Genomic DNA, 21,847 nt, shown 5'->3' with positions numbered 1-21,847 from the left:
AGGTAACACCGGGAAAGAGAGGTTCTTAAGTGGCCTCTTTGCCTCCCCCAAGGAGGCAGTTATTCTCCCTACCCAAGTTTTTGGCTCTATGCCCTCGTTATCTTCTCCTTCTGTACTCAAGACTATATAATCGAAATCCCTTTCTTCTCTTTTCGTTCATTCGTGGGGGCATCAGCATCCACCCACAGGCAAATGTCACAGCCTCTGCGGAGCCTTCCTGACTTGTCTGGGCAATTGGCTGTTCCATTTTTTGTGCTGCTCTGGCACTCTCGATGTAGGTTTTGACCTATATATTATAATGGTATGTTGACATATCTGTCTTCTCCACTGGTCTGTCAGTGGCTTGAGGGTAAGGCCTGTTTCGAAGCATCCTGTTCATTAGTATAGGCCCTGGCATCTTCCTGGAAGCAGATGATAAGTGTCTGATAAGTAAGAGAGCAAGTGGACAAATGAATGAGTGAATATTATATAACTGAAAGCTACAAGTAGAGAGTATTGAGACTAATTTCTAGGGGCCAATGAAATCAATTTACATTCTGCTCCCAAAGAATCTGACAGAAAATACTCAGTGTCAACCTGCGCTTCACCTTGGATAACAAGCCAAAACCCAAACCCAAATCTAATCCTAAACCAAACCAAACCAAACTGACAAAAAAAACCCTTGGCACTTTTAGAAATCTGTAGTTTACAGAACAGAAGAAGATAAAAATAAGGAATAACTTAGTAGAAACTAGGGCTAGGCTCTCAGGAAGGTTTGACCTACTTCTTCCTCACCCAGAAGGATTTCTCTACACTTTCCTGATTTTTTTCAGTTTTTAAAAAAGTCATAATTACTGAAATTATTCCAATTTAAAAGTAGAAATTCATTTAGGTAAACAAATATTCTCTATTAAAAATTAAATGCTTCTTAAAAAGTTTATGAGCTAGCAGTCATTTATACCTTAAAGTGGATTCATTTACTTATTTGCTTTCCTTCTGACATCTAGTTGTGATAAGTTGGATTTTGCCTAGGAAAAAATTGGAAATGTCAAGGTTAAAGAATCTCAAAGATTAAAAGTGGCCTGGGTTGAACTGAAAATAGGGCAGAGTTAAATATTTGTTTCAGTTTGGGCATTAAGAGCACTAAACGTTAGGAAGGAATAAACTGGATTTATTAGGATTCCTTGGGTACCCTGAGCTTGGGTGCACAAGAGTAGGGGGGGAACTCTCTTTCCTCTCTTGACCTCACTTTGAGGGCACACAACTCTTGCTGGTCCCATTTTTTGTCTAGAGGGGGTAGAACTTTATTGACTAGGCTGGAACTATAACCATCATTTATAAAAGAATTTCAGTGGAAAAATTTGCATTTGAAAGGACCCATTTATGAACACGGTTTTGGACTCCAATTCCTTCACATTCTGAGGTCAGCCTTTTCTTAAGTTTCCATCGATTCATATTGACTAATACTTAAAATGTAAAAGGTTGCTCTGAACAACTAGGGAAACATCCCTGGAAGTTTGAATGAGGTATGTATTATTTTAATGAGTATATTATTTGAGAAACTCTGGGCATAGCATTGAATATATTAACTGGAAGGACATTTTATATAAATGTTTATATAAGTAATGACCGAAACTTCCTATCTAGTAAGGCGTCGGGGAGAGGAATTTCAGGGGGTGAAAATAGCAGGAGCAAGTACAAGAAAGCAGAAACGCAAATAGTGCATTCAGCAGGCAGTCATCCATTCGTCCCATATTCACTAAACACCTACTATGTGCTGGGGTCAGGGGTGCAAAGTGAATAAAGCCACAGTCCTTCTCCTGCTTTGGATGATTTGAGTCTAGCTGGGGGAACAGGAGCCATAAAGCCAAAATTATCTCCAGTGTGTTGAATACTATACCATACCAGAGGCATGTGGAAAGTTCTGTATTTTCCACTGACCCAGCTTGATGGTGGGAATGTCCAGGAGTTAATCAGGCACATTTCCCAGAGATGGCAGTTGGACTTTGGAGGATGTATGGGAAACAGAGTGGTTAGAAGTTAAAGGCAACCATCTGGCCAGCTAAGGTGGAATAGAGATTTCGTTATCGCTTGAACTTTTCCCTCCTTATAAATGTCTGCAGCTTCATCTGTGGGAAACTGCTCTTGTAAATTTACAGATAGTGTACAACCTCCCAGGCAGGGGTGTGGGGTCTGAATGTGTACTGGATGGGAGGGTGACACAGGCCACACTGGTAGGTAAGAAATATTGTTCTCTTAGTCTGCACTGTTGCCACTTATAGGCTTCCCTAGAGAAACTTGGTTCTTGAGGAAGAGAGAAAATGGAACTCTTATGATTGGAGTCACCTTAGATTGATGACAAATAAGTGGTGAAGAGTAGGCTGTTTTTCTCTTTGAAGCTTCGAAGTGTGCTATTTTGGTGAGCAGCTGAAGGAGAGAGAGATGTGATCTCCCAGGACACCAAACTTTTGAGTCCCAGAAAGCAGCTACTATCCTGTTTCATCCTGCTTCTTCTTCCAGTAGGGTTATAGGCAGGTAGGATACTGATTAAAAACACAGGAGGATCCACCTCTCTCTATTTCTGGGTCTCACCGTAGCTTTTACTCAGGCTCTGTGGTTTACATGAATTCCACAACATCATTTCCTCTTGGGGTAAAGAAGATGGAATTTGGAGTCAAAATGCTTGTAATGGAATCTTCCTTTACCACTGACAAATCTGTGTGGCTCTGGATAAGTCACCCAGTTTTTCTCTGAACATAAGCCTCAGTTTCCTCATCTGTAAGAAATGGGAGCAATGATTCTTACTGTACTTAATTATTGTAGTAATTAAATGCAATAACTTGAAAGCACTGGGCCTATCTTTCAAATAGTAAGTGTTTAATAAATGTGTTTTATTTGAATCTTTACTATTATTTTTTTGAATGCAAGGCAAGTGCTGACTCAGCCATGGATCAAAAAAGCATGAGAGATTTAAAAAAATGGTTTATCATTGGTAAGCTCTTTCTCTTGCCATTAAAAGGCTAAAAATACCAAGCTGTTTTTCTTTCAAAGTATGAGTAAAAAATAATCTTAAGCAGATGAATAAATTTGCCCTGAGTCAGGTGGGAACTTTCAGTCTGCTACGAACACAAGGTTGGTTCATGGTGGCCACACCACATTTATCTACTGCTTGCTTTAGTAGGAGTTACCTTTCATTTCTTGACAGCTTCCCTGGTTCTTAAAAACGAACCTAAGAAAGAAGATTTTCTTTTTTCTTTTTTTTTTAATTCTAAGAATATTTCCCCAAGACTTTTGATTAGAATATTAATACCTCCTTAAGCTTTTAGGCAAGCCAAAACCAATCTAATTAAATTGTTCATTACAAGCTCCTTTTTTAATGAGTTTGCAATCTGAAGAAAAAAAAAATACCCCAAAGTTTCCTATGATAATAAAGAGAGAACTAAACGACCAAATAATTATATTTTAGGATAATCTATCTAAGTATCTTTCTTTTTTAAAAATTTCTATTTAATTTTATTATCTCCTTTTATTTATTTTTTAAAATATTTATTTATTTGGTTGCACCGGGTCTTAGTTGCAGCAGGCGGGCTCCTTAGTTGTGCTCCGGGGCTCCTTAGTTGTGGCATGTGAACTCTCAGTTGCGGCATGCACGTGGGATCTAGTTCCCTGCCCAGGGATCGAACCCAGGCCCCCTGCATTGGGAGCATGGAGTCTTAACCACTGTGCCCCAAAGTATCTTTCTTAGATATCAAAAAGAGTAGGCCAGTGTTTGTTATTTGCCTGTAGTGCTGGACAGCTCAATACACCATCCTGTTCAAAAGGCATTCTCTTTATTGCTCCTATCTTATAATTCAGACATTAGAAAGCAACTGTTTCTGCTCCTGTGTTTTTCCCCCAGTAATGAATGAGGCATTCTACAGGGAACAACTGTTAGTATCCATTTGTGAATTCATTGAATCATAGAAGTTGGCATTCAAATTTTTAGGGTTTCTACATGTTTCTTTTTCAAATCCACTTGTTCTTATTTCTTAACCTTCTGTTCTTATTTTATGGGGTCTATTTCTACCCTTATCTCCTTAACCATTTTGAACATCTGTATGTGAAGAGCCCCTATCCAATTGCTTTACTATTTGTAGTTCTTCCGGTATAAATTCTATTTGCTTCATCTATAGACGCTCTTTCTTGGCATTTGCCTTCATCTTAGGTTTCATAATCTTTGCGAGTTAATCTCTAGTGGGAATTAACTTCTTTAGGAGGCCTGAGTGGATGGCAGTGGTGGTAAAATTTCTGCTTGGGCATACAACACTCACTTGATCTGGAAAAGCTTTTAATGCCAATTCTCAGCCTAGTTTCCAACCCCTTACTTTGCAGATACTGCAGATTAGGCCCTCTACCCATTCTCAAATTTCTGCTGGTCTACAGAAGTTATCTTAGTCTTTGGTCACAATGGGCAGTAATTTTCCAGTCCTGGCTTTAACCAGGAAACCCAGTTTCCATTGCCTTCAGTACATGAGCTTAATGGTCTTTACTTCCATTCTGGTAAAGTCATTAGAACTTTATCTCAGCTGTGTATCTGGTGTTGGTTCTTCTCTGGCCCCTGTGGTCTCAATTCTTATTCAGAGCTGTAATGTGATATTTATGTATTTAGAGAAAAAAGGTAATATCCATGATTGCTTAATCCATTATCTTCATCTTGACTGGAAGTTGCCCTACACATTATTTGGTGATAATAGTTAAGTTGCTTGGATCCAATAAGCTTTGAAATATAGTCTTGTCCCTCTTCTTGCTCTCCCTGCCCCATCCTGCCCTTTGATGAAGCATCCAGGCCTTTCTGGGTGACACTCTCCTCCAGGCTGATAATCCTGGCAGCCATGAAGAAGGGAGCGTGGCAAAGAGCCTGCATCATAAGGCAAGTGACCAGAATTACTCTCAAGTCAGATCCACAGGAGAATGCAGTGCTTTTGGTCAGCAATCCCAGCCTAACTTCTCTATGTTAAATACTTCTGTTGATTTTGTTTGCCTCTGCAATTCCCAGATGAATCTTTCTCTTAATACAAAAGGTATTTTATTAAAATTATTAATGCCATACTAATTACATACTTAAGATTCAATCTCTTCAAACTTAATGAATGCAAGTGTGGTATGTCTAAGTGGTAAGTAGTGGTGTCTGGCCCTCTTCCTAAGTCAATATCATCCACCATGGCCTGCCCTCACAAGAAATGAAAACAGTGCAAGCTACTTTCTTATTTCTGCTCATACCATATGTAACCGACTGTGGTGATGGTGGTTAAATATTCTGTCATCCTCAACCAGTCCTCCCCTTTGCTTTGTCCAAAACAGCCCAAGAACCTAAAGAACTCAGCTTTAAGAAAGGAAATTCAGAAGTTCCTTCCAAGTTAGGGTATAAATTTCAAGGAAAGTAAAATGTTAATCCTAAATTTTTGCTTCTTGGAAATTATTCAATACTTTAATATCTAATAATATAACACTAAACTACAATTAAATTTCTCTCCACTCGAGAAGCTCCAATTTATCATAAATTATAGTTTAAACAAGTCGGTTGTGATGAATATCCCAAGCTCCCCAAACAACTCTCTTCATTCCTATGGTATTTCCTCCCACTCTTGTCTATCCTAAGCTCTTGGCTATTTCTGTAGTATGATTTTTTTTTAATTTCAGAAAGGAAAGATAGGGATGAAAGATATGTGATTAAGTCTAATCAGGTGCTTAATAATCTTCCTTTGACACACTGGTGTTAGTAGAAAATATTCTTCTTATGTTAAATATAGAAGGCAATGGAAGGTTTTCCAGTGAGCTTAGAAAGAGTAGTGTTCCAGAGACTAGGAGAAAAGGAAAATAACATCTAACTTGGAAGAAAGCTTGTACATACATGAACCCCTGTCCTTTACTACTTCCAACTTCCTCAAACTTATGGACTCATAGAATCTCCCTGAGGGAATCATAACCACATTTCAGAAGATCAGTATCTTGGCCATCAAGGTGGAGGAAACCTCATTTTTAATATATGGCTTTTGGAGACTGTTTACAAGCTTTTCTTTTTCTAAAGATAAAAAAGGCAGCTCCTAGGTGGGCATCTCAGTCAACAACAGCTGCTTTATCCAACTTGTGAACAAAAGCCCAGAGTTCATCTGTGAAGCCACTCCACATTTGCTTCTTTGAGACTTTAAATCAGGAGCAGACACTGCTTATTTCATTTCAAATTCCACTTTAAGGGGTATGAGGAAAGTTATTGGGAAGGAAAGGATGCACTAATTAATTTATACTCTTAAGAAATGATGATAATATTATAGAATTTATTGTATTATGAGTTTTATGTTAGAGGTTATGGCATATAACCATATATGGCATATGACATGGCAATTCATTTCAGATTAAAGTTTTTAATGTTATGCAAATCATACAACCATAAATTTTAAATGAAGCTAGAAGGATTAAATATTCAGTATATTGTACACGTTTCCCCAAATTACCCAGTGTCCTAATTGAAGCAGAAATATTCTTTGGATGATAGTCTACAAATTGGTCCTGCACAATGTGTAAGGAGACTTGGGTTCTAATTTTGGCTTTCCCACTCACTAGCAAGGTGACCTTGAACCAGTCACTTAGCTTCTCTAGGTCTCTCTATCATCGGGGAGCTGGTACATGCTTCAAAAAATCTCCTGAAACACTGAAATTTCATAATCTCTCTTCCGAATAGGTATACATCTTTTGTATACAATATACAAAAGATATATATTAGGTAGATATACAAAAGGTATACAATAATGGCTCGACAAGTAGAAATTACCCAATAAATCATTAAATCAGCCAGCTATTTGTTTATCTATTGATACAGATATTATTATTGTCACAATGATTTAATAACATTCTGTAATTAAATATAAAAACTCTCTTTTATTAAAAATGAAATGAAAAGAATTTTACCTTTTACTGAAGAGGAATAAAGAAACTCTACTTAAGATCATTATGTTATAGTGACAGTGAGTTCCCCCCCGCCCCATTTTTTAGATTAACTATCTATTAACCCAAAGACATGTTACCCCAGCAGAGCATTTGGATAGCTGGTTGTGACTCCAGGTTGATGAGGTCAAGATTATAGGTTTGGACCCGATCTAGACTAGCTGTTTTCACTCCATTTATGGTCAAAGACTATGAGCCTCTCAGGCATCCCTTGTGCTATTCACTGGCAATTCCAGGTGAAAGGGTAAAGACAGATTGATTCATGGCTGCAAGTCAAAATTAAAAGTATGCCCTGCAGTTAGGGAGTCAAGATTATATCATCCTAGGAAAAAGGTGGCACAATATGTTATTGTTAAAATAACTTATTCAAAATGAACCTATTCTCAGATTCTCTGTGGGGAAAATACAACTATTTAAAGTTTAGCATATACTCAAAGTGGTTCAGTTACCCAGATAAAACATAGAGGTGAGGGCAGAGGAACCTCACAGTAATATACTATTTAGAATAATACTTCAGAGTATTATATTGTCAGTGTTTTGATGAGCTAAATGGACTTTTGTGCCAAGAAAATGAATTCTGTAAGGGTAATGTCCATTTGATTTTTATCACAGTTACATTTTTTTTCAAATACAGTTTTGTATGCTACTTTTAATTTTATTTTTTACATTAAAATGTCATAAAAATGGAGAGATAGTATAATGGTTTGACAGAGAAAGCACTGGAATAGAGTCCTGTCCAATGGCTTGTTTTGTCACTAAAATCATACATAGGTAATTTAATCTCTTACTTTGTTATCCCTTAAATATTACAAAGTATTTAGAATGGGAATACCAATACCTGTTCTCACCTCTATTTCATAGATTGTTAAAGTTAAAAAGTGAGGTCTTTGGAAGGTATGGAGGCACTTTGAAAATATAAGCTTTCTATAATGCAAGGATAAATGAAATGAACTTCATGAAAGAAAACTCAGAACTTCAAAAGATTAATGGAATTTTTTCATTCAGAAATTCAGCAGAGATATTTTTGATTATTGTAATCTAATGCTTTTACTTCAAGAATTATAACAAGGTACTTGATTAATGCTGAAAGGTAAAATGATAAGATATTGTATAGCTTCTACATTTACATTGTAGCAGCAAATGTTTGTGTACAACGTGGGACCCTCAGGCTAAATCTGATTGACAGATATATTTTCTTTGGCCCCCAAAGTGTTCATAGCTTTTGGGATTTGAATACTCTGTGGTTCACTAATCCCCACCATTCTCTATTTTCTGATTCTTTAGGTCAGTGCTGTTCAAAAGAAATATAATGTGAGCCACATATGTAATTAAACATTTTCTAGCAGCCACATTAAAAAATAAAAAGGAACAGGTGACATTAATTTTGATAATATATTTTATTTAACCCAATATACCCAAAATACTGTCATTTCAACATGTAATCAATATAACAATTATTGAGATATTTTACTTTTTTTTTTTTTTTGTACCAAGTCTTCAAAAGCCAGAGTATAGTTTGTTGCCAGCACCTCTTGGTTGAAACTAGCCACACTTCAAGTGCTCAGTCACCACTCGGGGCAGCCCGCTGAACTGGACAGCACAGCGTGCGTGCTTCCCTCACGTAAGTCACCCACCTAGCCCTTCTAGCAATGGTGCTGAAAGTGTGGTCCCTGGAACAGCAGCATCGCCATCGCCTGGGGATTCCCTGGGAATGCACATCTTAGGCCTCACCGCAGACCTACTGAATTAGAAACCCGGTGGGTGAGGTCCAACAAAATTGTAATGAGCCCTCCAGGTGATTCTGATGCACGCTAACATTTAAAAACCACTGCCCTACTGGCATCTTCGTTTGTAACCCTTGCTTATGTGCTCTGTGCCCGTCATGATTCATAGGCAAAACCAAATACAACAAACAACAAAAGTGCCATCAGCTAAAATGTTTTCATTTGGCCCTTTTGAGGCATTAAAACCTGAAGAACTAGGACAAATTCCTAAATGCAGCTTGAGAATTACACATTAAACTGTGTATTTCTTTTAAACATTCAGGACTGGAGTAGCTAAGGGGAGCCGAACAGGAGTCATCTAGTCAAATAACCCTTGCACCTACTCTTAGATGTCTGGAATTTCTTTAACTGGGGTGGGGTGGACGATACCCACATCTATACCCCCATTAGAAGCAAGATCTACCTGCAGGAGAAGACACACTGACTCAGGTGAGAGCCAGAGTTAAGGTCGTGGAAGAGCATGGTGCTGGGAACCAAAGACCTGAATCAAGTACACGATTTACCTCTTATGAGCTATGAAGTTTTTAGCTTTTCACCAAACCTATGACTCATCTTATTCATCTGGAAAATAATGATAATGAACTTCATGATAATGATGAAGTGAAAAAATTTCTGTCCAGTCTGGCTCACAATACCATTGTGAACATCAAATGAGATCACGTATGTGGAGATGCTATGAGATCCTGTAGCTTTAACACTTTTGGTAGTGTTATTAAAATCCACTGTGGTGTAAATGACCAATTTTTCCCTTGCAAGCAAATATGGGTAAGAAGGATTGGAAAACTCCATGTGATTCTGGAAGGAGAAGAAGCTAAAGGACCAGAAAGAGGTGGAAAGGCTCAGAGAGGGGCCTGAAGGCACTGCTAATGAGCTTCTTGACCAGAGAGTTTTTCCAGCTCTCATCACGCTCTTGAATACCTATATAATTTTAAAATATAAATTACAGTGATACTCCACCACTGATTTTAATAAAAAAAAGTTTAGACCATTCTATCTCCCATTATTTACCTCTCCATTCATTTCTATGTGGGGCTACTTGTGTTCTCTAATTAATCATCCTGTGATAAGAGGCACGGATGCTGGGCCAATAAAAGGTAAACAACACTTTGCCAACTGAAAAATACGATGAGACACCGGTGACTGCTGCTTCCTGTGAAAACTTCATTAGCAATAAATGAGTTACCAGATGTCACCTATCAGATTTGAAATTAAAATATATTCCCAGTATTTGTGTGCAGTCTGAGCAGGACGAAAGAAATGAACTCTTTCCAAGAGAGCTGCATAAGATAATGCACCTCTTTGCCTTCGATTGTTTGTTTCTCCTCTAGATGTAGAATAAATGCATCCCTTGGTTTGTACAGGGGAAATATAGCATTTCTGCATACAAGGGTTATGCAGTGAAGCGGCACATTACTCATACAGCAGCAGCTCTTTAAGGACAAGGTGAATGTTTTCAAACATTCTGTGCCACACCAAGACCACCATCTCCTGTTGTTTTTAACTTTGCCATAGCAATTTCTGTCTTTTCTCACCTTCACTTTCAACAAGCAATTTCTGCTTTTATTGCCAACAATAAAACTGTTCAACTCAGCAACTGTCAACGTTGACTCCATTTTTCCCCCGTTAGTGCTTCCTTTTTTTCATGAGATATGAAACCTCTCCTCTTGTTCTTCTGGCTGGCTAAGCCGACTGTGTTCTGGTCCTCAAAGTCACAAGCCTCTGATCAGAAAGCAACTGTGGTTAAGGAGGAAATCCCACAGTAGGATATCGGACAGCACGCTTTCACTTGAGCCAGCAGAAATTTCAAATGATAAGCCAGTGTGGTAGAAATATCTAACACTCTCTAGTTTTTATAAACAAGTTTTTTGGCAGAGGAAGGCCCATGTTCCTTTGCAATTTCAAAATCTCCACAGTTTTTTGGTTCCAACTAAAGACCACGACTGTTCAAAACTGTTTATTTCTTTTCCTCCCTAGTTTATTTTTGTTCTTATCTCCTGTGAGATAGGTGAAACTTATAAATCAAATTAAGAGGGTGAACTTAATCACCCTCACTCTCAAGAAATATTTACACAGAATTTCTTTACACAAAGAAATTCCCCAAAGCACTTAAAAGCTTATTTCTGGGTCATTTACTACTCATCAGGTGCTGGGGATGCAGGATCTACTGCCCTTTGACCTTCACATAAAGGAAGCCAGAACATCTTTGAAATAATTAGCTACGTCAATGGGGAAAATGTCAATTTAAACTTTTTAGCTGCATAACTTCAGCACAAAGTGACACACAAGTGTTCAAATAAACTTATTGTTTTATACTCTTCTGTGCTTCAGCTGGTATCTGATTCACATGGAGGACTTATAATAATAGTGGCTTAATATTAACAATAGGAACATTTGTGATTAATTGAATGCTTACTATATGCCAAGTATTGTGCTAATTGCTTTCATCTCTGTAAGAGCCCTGTTATGAACTGAATTGTGTCCCCCCCCAACCCCAAATTCATACATTGAAGCCTAAATCCTCAATGTGACTATATTTGGAGATAGGGCCTTTAAAGAGGTAATAAAGGTTAAATGAGGTCACAGGGTTGGGGCCCTAATCCAGTATGATTGGTGGCCTTATTAGGGGAAGACACACCAGGAATGTGCTTGCACAGAGGAAGAACCATGTGAAGACAGTGAGAAGGTGGCTGTCTTCGAGTGAAAAAGAAAGGTCTCACCAGAAACCAACCCTGCTGGCAACTTGATCTTGAACTTCTAGCCTCCAGAACTGTGAGAAAATAAATTTCTATTGTTATTTTGTTATGGCAGTCCTAGCAAACTAATACAAGACCTATGAGGGAAGGCACCATTATTCCCACTCTTCAGATGAGGAAACTGAGGCTTAGAGAGCAGGTCCTTACATTTCTGACATTCTAAAGTTTCAAGGTTCAGTTCTTTTTTTTTGGTAAGGTCATCTCTTTATACTCTGGTTAAGCGCTTCTCAATTGGGTAATTTTGCCCTTCAGGGACATTTTGCAATGTCTGGAGACATTTTTGGTTCCTATAACAGGGGGAAAGGGAGGAGGGGGTTTTACTAGCATCTAGTGGGTAGAGACCGAAGATACTGCTAATCGTCTTACAAGGCACAGGATAGACCCCTGCAGCAAAGAATTATCTAGTCTAAGATGTCAGTGGTACTGTTGTTGAGAAATCTTTCTGGTCTGGACTTTGATTTTTCCCCTTTCAATTCTTGATAACCTGTAGTTCTTATCTTTTGTGGAATAAGTTAACTATACACTCTGTTTTATTGGTGGTATTATATTCATATCTTCCCAGGGAAACTATAGATCCCTCAAAAGATAAAATTCTGTCAGGTAGCCTTTAAATGTTCAAGGTCATGCTGAATACTTAGTAGGGGCTCTAAAATTGTGAGTTGACTAAATATCTGTTTTGTCAGATCATTCTAGAAATTATCCTCTCTAAGTATTTTCCAGAATTCTAGGATTCTGTACAAGAACAATGGAAGAGAGAATTTGAGCTTAGACTCATTATAAGGGCTTCTAAGGATCTGATGGCTCTTGTAGTAGTAACTCCAGGGTTGCCTCTGGAGGAAGGCAGCCACCAGGTCCGGAAGTCAAACCCTGCCCTCTGGTGGCATCACTGCCATAGGCAACTGCTGTGTCAATCTGAGTCATTAATGTCTGAACTGACTGTACAATATTTGAATGTAAGTTCATCTTTGCATTCACATTATGCTTTTTTTCTCTGTGGATCAACACATTGAATGTAGCCTGTCATCAAGGCTCTAATGAGAACTAAACCAAGTAGAGAAAAGTAAGAGAGGGATAAACATACCTAGTTTAATGTTTGATAATCTCTCCAAGTTTGTCAACCAAAGAGTTTCAGTTACTTAGTTTGAGTCTCTGTTACTTGTCTCCTCTGCCCAGCTGCTTTACTGATCCATAAGGGCAATGAGTAGTTGTTTTTGTAGCCGAACAACATTTCTGGAAAAAAAAAAAAAAGGGTTTCTAAAGGACCAATATTCATAGAGTGCTATGACCAAAATTTTAATTGTTTATTGGTTCCTGTGGTATTTTCCCTACACATTTCTTACTGACTAGTTCTAGAAGAAAAGCACCATTGTGTTTGAAATACCAGCTAAATCTGAGGAAATTATACTTCCCCTTTTCCCCATTGAGAACTCTATTCTCTCACTAGGAAAACACCGCTGTACTTCTTATCACAGATACAGCCTTTTCTGTATACTGATGCCAAATGGGTAACATTTTAGTGGGGCATTTGAAGTTGTGATATGCAACTCCATGGGAGACAAACAAGGTCATTCAGAAGGTCTTTTCATTGAGAACATCAGAGCTTTCAAAAGACTCAGGCAGCCTTTCCTGGATAATTGGGATAAAACTGAAATAAAGAAAAAGCCCATAAGGTTCAAAAATAAGCAATCAGATGGAAACACTCAGAATTAGGAAGTAAAAGATATGGTAAATGCTGATGCTGAATCTTAATATATAAAACCAATAGTGGTGAGTAAAAAAGCAACATAATTTAAGAAGTTGAAGAGTAGAAATCAGTTGATTGCAGGGTTTAACAGAGGGAAAAAAAAGACTGAGAACAAACAGTAGTCTGGAACTGGGGAGTGGAGGACTTGGCGGCTTTTTCTTTGCCATTCTAGAAATTGAGACCTTAGGCAAATCATTAAACCTTCATTGGACCTTGCTCTGACCAACAGGAACGAGATGCTAAAGCCTCTACCTCGCCCTTGTAAGCATGTTGTAAGATTCTATGTTTAAAATAATTTCCTCAAAAGATAATTTATTATACTCATTCAGTGTGAACAGACTATATACCATAAAAACAAGTTTAATATATAGCTGAAGTGGAAAGCTAATGTATTTATCAAGAGGTATATATTCAGTACTTAGAATTTTAAAAGGGAACATTCATTTAATTAACGTTAGCAGAGTCTGGTGGCTGGCAGGCATCATGGGAAACAAACCGTAAGCTTTGCGGTCACAAAGGTAAGATCCTGGCTCGACCTCTGACTAATCTTGTAACTGGCTAATTTACTTATCCTCATTGAGCCTTAGTGTCCTTATCTTTTAAAACAGGATAAAAACTTGCTGTTAACATGAGGGTTAAATACAACATGGGGGAAAAAAGATTGCCATGTATTAAACACTAAATAAATATTATCTATTTTTACTATCATTTTATATATTTTCAATATATATTCATATGTCCCCACCAAATACTAAGTGAATTACCCCATAAATTTATATATATGTATAAGTTGTCACATTATTACACATGGCCAAGAAACAGATTGGAATGATGTTAGAGCTCTGTCAATACAATACAGTATGGTGATACAATTTGTTGTTAATCCCATAAAGCAATGTAAAGGATCCAGGAAGGATCCATTTTTAAAAGAAGTGAAAGTATGAACACCTAAAGTGCAGATGATTTTAAGAGTACTTTAAGCTGGAGGGGGAAAAATACCATACTATAGACCTTTGGTTGATGAAGCATACCTAAACTAATTAAATGGCAAAAATTTCCTTCAAAGCGTAGGATTCAGAGAAAAAAAATATCTTTGCCAACAGCCCCCCTAGTATTCATATAAGTCTCTTCCTTGAATTATCTGACTTAACATGTGGTAATTGTTGTTTTTTAATATGACTTCATGAGATTCACTTTCTAATAATTATAAAACTGTATTATTTCTGGTAACATTTTTGATATTACTTTATTACTATATAAAATAGTGGAAAAACAAATTAGGCTAAATATTTTTGTACTCAGAATAGAGCAGGCAGATTTGTGAAGTTCATTAGAACTTTGTGAGAATAACATAATATGCTAATAATTTTGGATATGAAGAGGTTCTAATCCAGAGAAAATATGTTTAGGAATCAGTCTGTTTCAGTAGGCATTGTAATATGCATGCCAATGATCCGCTTAAAAGCCATTCTCTAGAGAAATAACATGGTTCATGTTACACCAACAAATTAAGATGTTCTCTTTACAGAAAAAGTCATTCTGTAACTATGGACTTTCGATTTAGGTTAGGAGTGTAGCTTTATCTCAGTGTAGATCAGGAAGTCACAGAAATTTCTGCTATAGAAGGAAATTTAGGGGTCATATTTATTGCTTTTCTTCTTGAGAGAAATACAGGAATATATATGTACGCCCTTAGAGACACCAGGGGAGGCGGAGACAAGATGGTGGAGAGGAAGGACTTGAGCCCACCTCTTCTCACGAAAACACCAAGATCACAACAAACTGCTGAACAACCATTGACAAAAAAGACTGGAACCTACCAAAAAAGATATTCTACATCCAAAGACAAATAAGAAGCCACAACGAGACTGTAGGAAGGGCACATTCGCGATACAATCAAATTCCATACCCGCCGGGTGGGGTGGGTGACCTACAAACTATATGTATGCCCTTTGTCCCTGTAAACATACACAATTACGATATTCTAAATGGGGTCTTGGTTGTCAGGCTACCCAAGCAAAGTCTATTTTAGCCTAGAATGCAGTTGAAATATTATTCTCTACAGTCTTTTGCTTTTATTGAGGCAACTTGAGTCAGAGATTCATAACATTTTACTGCTGGAATGGGCCCTAGAAATTACATGCTTCAGGGTTCACATATTTAAATACTTATAGGGGCTGGGAGTAATAGAGATGGGTGAAGCGGGAATGGTGGTGGACACTTCCCCTTTCTCAGAGGAGGTGGGGATGGGGATTCTCAATTGTGCCAGTGGTGACCAGGGGAAGATACAGGCCGATTTTTTAAGATAAGCTGGAAATTTCAAATTTTACGTGGAATATCCTATTTTGAAATGTTTTCAACTAAAGCAAATGAAAAAAAAGCAACACTGCGTGGAAGTAAACAGAATTCTTTTGCAGATCGAATTTGGTCCAAGGGCTGCCAATTTACAACTCAGGATCCAGGCCAACCACCTAATTTTACAATTAAGAAAACAGACTTCAAGCCCCAGCAAGATGCTGCAGACCCCCATTCCAGTGTTTTTATATAATACACTAAATACTTGAAGTGTGTTGTTGTTAGACATCCCCCATTCCATTTCCACATTCAACAATAATCCATGACCAAGGAGTAGCAGGTAGTGGGAAAACAAAGAGATGTGATGGGATGAGGTATTACCCACCCCTGCTCTCATGAGACTAGCCTGGTGCAGAGTCTGAGAACTGTCTCAGAATGGCAGCCAGGACTGCACCTCCCTGCTTCTTTGATCTTGCCAGCAACTTATCTTTCCTTTTTCCTTTTTATATTTTGGTAAAGATACTGTTATGTTTTCTAGAGCTGTTGTTGCATTTCACTAAAGTGATGTCTCCATGTGGGTGAATACAGCACACAATCTGTGATATTTGGTTCTTGCACATTATTTTAACATTTATTCAAAAAGTATCATCCAGTGCCCAAAAGATGATCAGTAGTGAAAGGGCCTGATGCCATTTCATAGAGCCACAATGACCGCATGGCCCTGGTTATATAACTGGTGATGAGGTGAGATTTTAAAATATTTTCAGTAAGTGCTGAAAAATACTTACTCTTGAAAACTTCACTGTCAAGTAAAGTGTTTCTAAACTGAACTGTGATGTTCCAAGCATGAAATTATCCACACATTTGTGTTGCAAGGCTACGTTTGTGTTTTTGATACTTTTTTTCTAAATTCATTCACTGCAGGTTTAGGAACACACACACACACACAAAATACATAGAATATATCTGCTGTTAAGTGGATACATTGACTGAGGGAATTACACAGGATTAATACTGGATGAATATGGAGCATTTCTGATGAACAGTAATATTTGGCTGGCGTATCCATTTCTTGGAATTCTAGCCCTAATAAAACTTCCTAGACAAGTAAATTGATTTTTTTTTAGCTTGGTTGGAAAAATAGTTTAATTCTCATGAGCATATTTTGAATCTTGTAAAAGAACAACATGTACATTTTGGTTAATTGCTTCATTGGCTGGAAGAACACAGTTCGTGATTTTATACATAGTGCCTTGGATGGGAAGGGTGGGGAGCTTCAAAAGTATCAATACTAACTTCCATTTGAATTGTACTTTGAGTGAAGAGAACAAATTTCATGCCGTTTCAAACTGTAGAGTTTTCAAGTGAGATGGAAAATCGAGATGGAACATGGCGGTCTGATAATGTAAACTTTCTTATAATTCAGAAGGTGCCACGTTGAGGACTGCTGGCAGCTACTCTACTGAGGAGTCCATATGCCAGAGTGGAGTGTCAGCCCACGGACAGTGGTGCCATCTGCCCCACGAGCCAGAGGAGGGCCTCGGGGGCGGGGGAGTCAAAGTGGGATGGGAAAGGGCGCATGTGGAGCCCTTCAGGAAGTCTGTTGTCTTCAGATGCTAAACCCCTCTTAAAAGGAAGTATTCATCTGGGAATTTCAGTACTAAGCAAGTAGTAAGCATGAGGCCACTGGGATCAAACTCATGATCCAGGGAAGACTATGGTGGGGGCAGTGGAAGGAACATGGTCATAGTGTCTGAAGTCTTGCTTTGAGTTTTCAGCTCCAGAAATTCTATTTCAGACTTCTGAATAGTGTCCATGTCTCTTCAATATGTTCAGACTTTCCGCTAGCTTCTTGAACATATGGAATACAGTTATAGTCATCTAATGGCCTTGTAAACGAATTCTATCATCTCTGTCGTTACTAGGTCTGTTTCTATTAATTGATTTTTTTTCTTTTTATGGATTTTATTTTCCTGCTTCTTTGCATGCCTGGTAATTTTTGAATGGAGGCTAAACACTGTGAACTTTACCTTGTTGGATACTGGATGTTTTTGTATTCCTATATAAATTCTCCAGCTTTGTTCTGGGAAGCAGTTAAATTACTTGCAAACAGTTTGATTCCTTCAGATCTGGCTTTTAAGCTTTGTTAGGTGGGACCAGAGAAGCATTTAGTCTAATTTTTTCCTATTCTTGAGGCAAAACCCTTCTGAATATGCTACCTGATGTTCCGTGAATTATGAGTTTTACCCCTCTGGCTCGTGGGAACAACAACTGTTTTCTGGCTCTGGATGATCTCTGCGGAGTGTGCCCTCTAATCCTTTTGGGTGATTACTCACTCACATGCACTGAAACACAGGGGGCACCTTTCAGATTTCCATGCTCTTTCTTTGTTAAGCTCTCTAGTGTCTGGTACTCTGCTCTGTGAACTCTAGCTCCTTGCCTCTCTGGACCCCCAGCTCCATCTCCTCAGCTCAGGGAGACCTGGGAGCTCCTTCTGGATTATCCTTTCTGAGCCATGGCTTGGAACTTTCTCCAGGCAGTGATCTGGGGCTCAATTCATTTGTCTCCTATCCCTCAGAGACTACTGTCCTTTGCTGCCTGGTGTCCACTGTCTTGAAGATCATTGTTTCATATATATATATATATATATATTCATATATATTCATATATATATTATGTATATATTCATATATATATATAATATTTTAGTAGTTGTTTTTGGTAAGACAGTAAATCTCTCTCACTCCATCTTGGCTGGAAGTAGAAGTCTCTGGGTTTGAGTTTGATCTACATCTTGTGTGCTATTTAATTTTGGAAGCATTACTTAGCTTCCTCCTCTTCTTTGTCTATTTATGAAATAGGGATAATAATATAATGATTAGGCAATGGAGTCATATAGAACATGTTATAGTCTATAAGATTAGGCAAAGGAGGGACTTTCTTGGTGGTCCAGTGGCTAAGACTCTGCACTCCCAATGCAGGGGACCTGGGCTCTATCCCTGGTCAGGGAACTAGATCCCACATGCTGCAGCTAAGAGTTCACATGCGGTAACTAAAGATCCCATGTGCCACAATGAAGATCCCATGTGCTGCAACTAAGATCCAGAGCAGCCAAATAAATAGATAAATATTAAATAAAAAAAAAAAAAAGATTAGGCAAAGGACCAGCCATACGTTGAGAGTGGACTTTAAAAAAAGAGCTGCATGGGGTGCACCTCTTTCTCCCTCACAGAAATCACCCGAGCTCTTTTCTCTTGCCCAAACAGGGATACTTGCCTTGTTTTTTTGCCCACATACCAACTAATGACCCTGCCCTTTACCTTGTGGACCTGCTGATGAAGGGCCTATAAGCCAAAGGCCACTTGTCTCCTCTCAGAACCCATGGGGCAAAAAACAAGTTTATCTGAAACATTTTGCCAAAGATACACTGCCACACAACTGTAGTACCTCAACAGGGTCTATGTGACTTGTGGTTAAAAAAATCGATTTTTTTCTTATTTACACCATAATTTAAAATAATCATGTTCACCAAATTCCTGTGAAGCAGAATGCATAATACTATTAATTGAGAACATCTGTGCACAATTATAAACAGAACTCATTCAGATTATAGTTGTACTTTAACATTTGAAAAGAAAGTGTTATTTTTTTATGGGAAAGATATCTTTCTTCTGCCATATTAAAATTCCAACTTACTAAAGTAGTAACGTGAGTGAAAAAATAATAAAATCGTATGGCTTTTTTTTATTACATGTTTATTTAGGCCAAACCAGTATGAGGCAGCTAGATTAATTACTTTTATACTGTTAAGTACTATACATAGTTAATTATTTCATCTAAGTCGTGTCTGAGCCAAATCTGTGAATTACTGTTCATGCAGGGCAATGATGATAATTTATGTACTCCCTCCATGCTACAGCCTGTTAATATACTATTTTTGATTTGAAACTGGATGTTAAAAGTTTGCAAGAGGCTTTTCAAGACTAGCCCATGACATAAGTTCTAAAATTATGGATTTCAAAATTAAGCTTGATAACATGCCATGATAGGAACTTATTTAGATGATGGATTTTGTCTGAGAAATGTTTTTCCCATATTTTACTCTGATCTGTTGACTCTTAAGGGTTTCAGCTTGTGCTTTTTATTCTGCCTGATTTTACGATGTGGATATTACCTTGGGCCCTTAGTAGTTTTTCAGCACGCACAGAACCTGATCTCACCCACTCTCCCAGTATGGCTAATCAGGTATTTAATTGTGGTTACAAATGCCTAATTACTTCAAGTGCTAGAGAGGTGCTCACAACCACCATGAGCTCACCAAACTAAACAGATGACACTGAATCCATTCTTAAAATGTAAGATCAACTTTACAATACTTGAATAACAGGTTCCCAGAGATTTTTGTACATAGTCAAGTGAAAGAGAACTTTAAAAGTTATATAAAGTCAAAAATTAAATTTTGAGATGCCATTGAAGTAAAAAAGAAGAGAAAGATGAAGAAATGAGTGAAACACAAAGTGTAATAAAAAATTAGATATGTTACAGCGTCTCCTCACCGCTCCCGGCTGTGGTCCTGGATGCCAGCATTAGCATCACCTGGGAGCTTTCTAGTAAAGCAATCTCAGGCCCCATTCCACACCTACTGAGTCAGAATCTGAATGTCAACAAGATTCTCCAGGTGGTTTGTGTATCTATTCATGTTTGAGAAGCGCTGGTCTAGAGAGACATTTAATAATCACTGAAGCTTGTGCATGGATCCAATAGTTTGCCCCTCATAGAGATGGAGAACCACCCCAGTCACTGAGCCCCAGTCCAGTGGAGTGTGGCTGTCCCCATGGAGAGAACCTGGGAGAGGACAGGCAAGCAGTGGCTGTGTGAGAGGCTCTTGCATTTTCACGCGGAGCCCTTGGAGTTTAGAGGAAGAAGAGTCTCATTGAGGCAAAACTGTGTGCCAAGGAAAATAAAATCTATTCTTACATAACGCAAATATCTGCCAGCTCCATTCATAACAAGTGAATTGGACATTAATCTTTCAGAGGAAAACCAATACAGATCCAGACTTCTTGCTGGGATTTTGATGGGCGGGGTCCTTGCTTGTTTTGGGAGAATTGAGAGCACCTAAAAGGATGGGAAGTGCTCCATCTTCCCTTGCTGCACAGTATTACCTTTTTTTGATTTGTATGAACTATGTGAATTTTGCATTGTAATTGTAACTAGCAACAGTTTTTCCTCTTTAAAATGCAAGCACCTGATGCACAATTTCCTCTTCTTGCAGAGGCTTTCAAACTGTTCAGCCACTAGAGGTCTGTATTACCTATTTTAAAAAATCATACCCAACTGGTTGAGACTTTCAGCTCTCAATTTCAACACCTATTTCTATGTTTTAAGATTTAAAATCTTTTAAAAACATAACACCAGGGAATAAAAATCACAACACTTTAGGAAATGAAGGAGAAAAGCTAATAGGAACCCTTTCATTCAGAAGGGTACCAAGTCTTCCCTGCTCTGTCTAGGAGACAGTACACCTTCACACTCAGAAACACGGAAATCAACAGCCAGTTACAAATCCAGGGGACAAATTTATTTTCTGTAAAATAGTTTTTCCCCCAACATATTTTAAGATCTCTGTGTTTTAACTTTAATTTTTAAAGCATTTATTTTCCTATTGCAACAAAAGAAAAGTTAAAGCAATGTAATTCTGTTTAGTTCTTAAAACACCAATTTGACTACTTTTATGAAGGTTTTTAAATAAGAATTTCTTGTTGATCCAAGATTAGACTAAAACTTAATGTTCTTTCAGGCTTAATTTATAAGGCTTTGCTGCAACTTTATAAACAAATGCATGAGCCTGGGCTTGCCTGATTAAAGCTGTAATAGTGGTGATGATTGCCAGTGGTAGCGACGGCAAGTTGTGTCTCCCAGATTTTCACTGGGTTCCATGTTTGCCGGGGATTTTTCACTAGCATAGCGCATTTGGGTTTGCCTTCTGCCAGCAGCAGCAAAGGCTCTGAGCCTTCCAGAAATCGAAAAAATGAGGTGTCCCATTTACTGCACACCTGATTAATAGTGATGAAATCTTTCCATAGCATTATAGAGCAGGCCTCCTAAAACACCACACACTCATATATTCACATACTTAAATGGAATTGTTGAAAATACTAGAGGTAAAAGACTGTAATTTACTGAGTATGTATTGCACCAGGGGTTTGGGATTTAGATGCTGGATTTTCATAGATGCTAATTACCCCCGAGTTTGGAGTAAGTGGCTACATTTGTTGCCAGGCAAGGTGTAAAGCTAAGTGGCTCCCTTC

General features: G+C 38.1%; 1 protein-coding gene across 3 annotated transcripts in view; it reads right to left on the bottom strand.

Moving 5' to 3' along the window:
• AGTR1 (angiotensin II receptor type 1) overlaps positions 1 to 21,847 on the bottom strand; it is a 51,332-nt gene that overhangs the window by 3,239 nt on the left and 26,246 nt on the right. The window contains exons 3-4 of one of the 3 annotated variants that reach the window (XM_036851727.1): positions 12,579 to 12,727; positions 941 to 1,007 (exon numbers count right to left, since the gene is read on the bottom strand). The exons of 1 other annotated variant lie outside the window; for it this stretch is intronic. The gene's annotated coding sequence lies outside the window, so the exon portion shown is untranslated. The remainder of the gene's footprint in view (positions 1 to 940; positions 1,008 to 12,578; positions 12,728 to 21,847) is intronic. One more of the 3 variants, XM_036851726.1, reaches the window with a different exon arrangement.

Source organism: Balaenoptera musculus, chromosome 4 (assembly GCF_009873245.2).
Source record: "Balaenoptera musculus isolate JJ_BM4_2016_0621 chromosome 4, mBalMus1.pri.v3, whole genome shotgun sequence".
Classification (NCBI taxonomy): Eukaryota; Metazoa; Chordata; class Mammalia; order Artiodactyla; family Balaenopteridae; genus Balaenoptera; species Balaenoptera musculus.
Note: the sequence above shows the minus strand (reverse complement) of the source record. Positions and strands in the feature narration are given on the sequence as shown.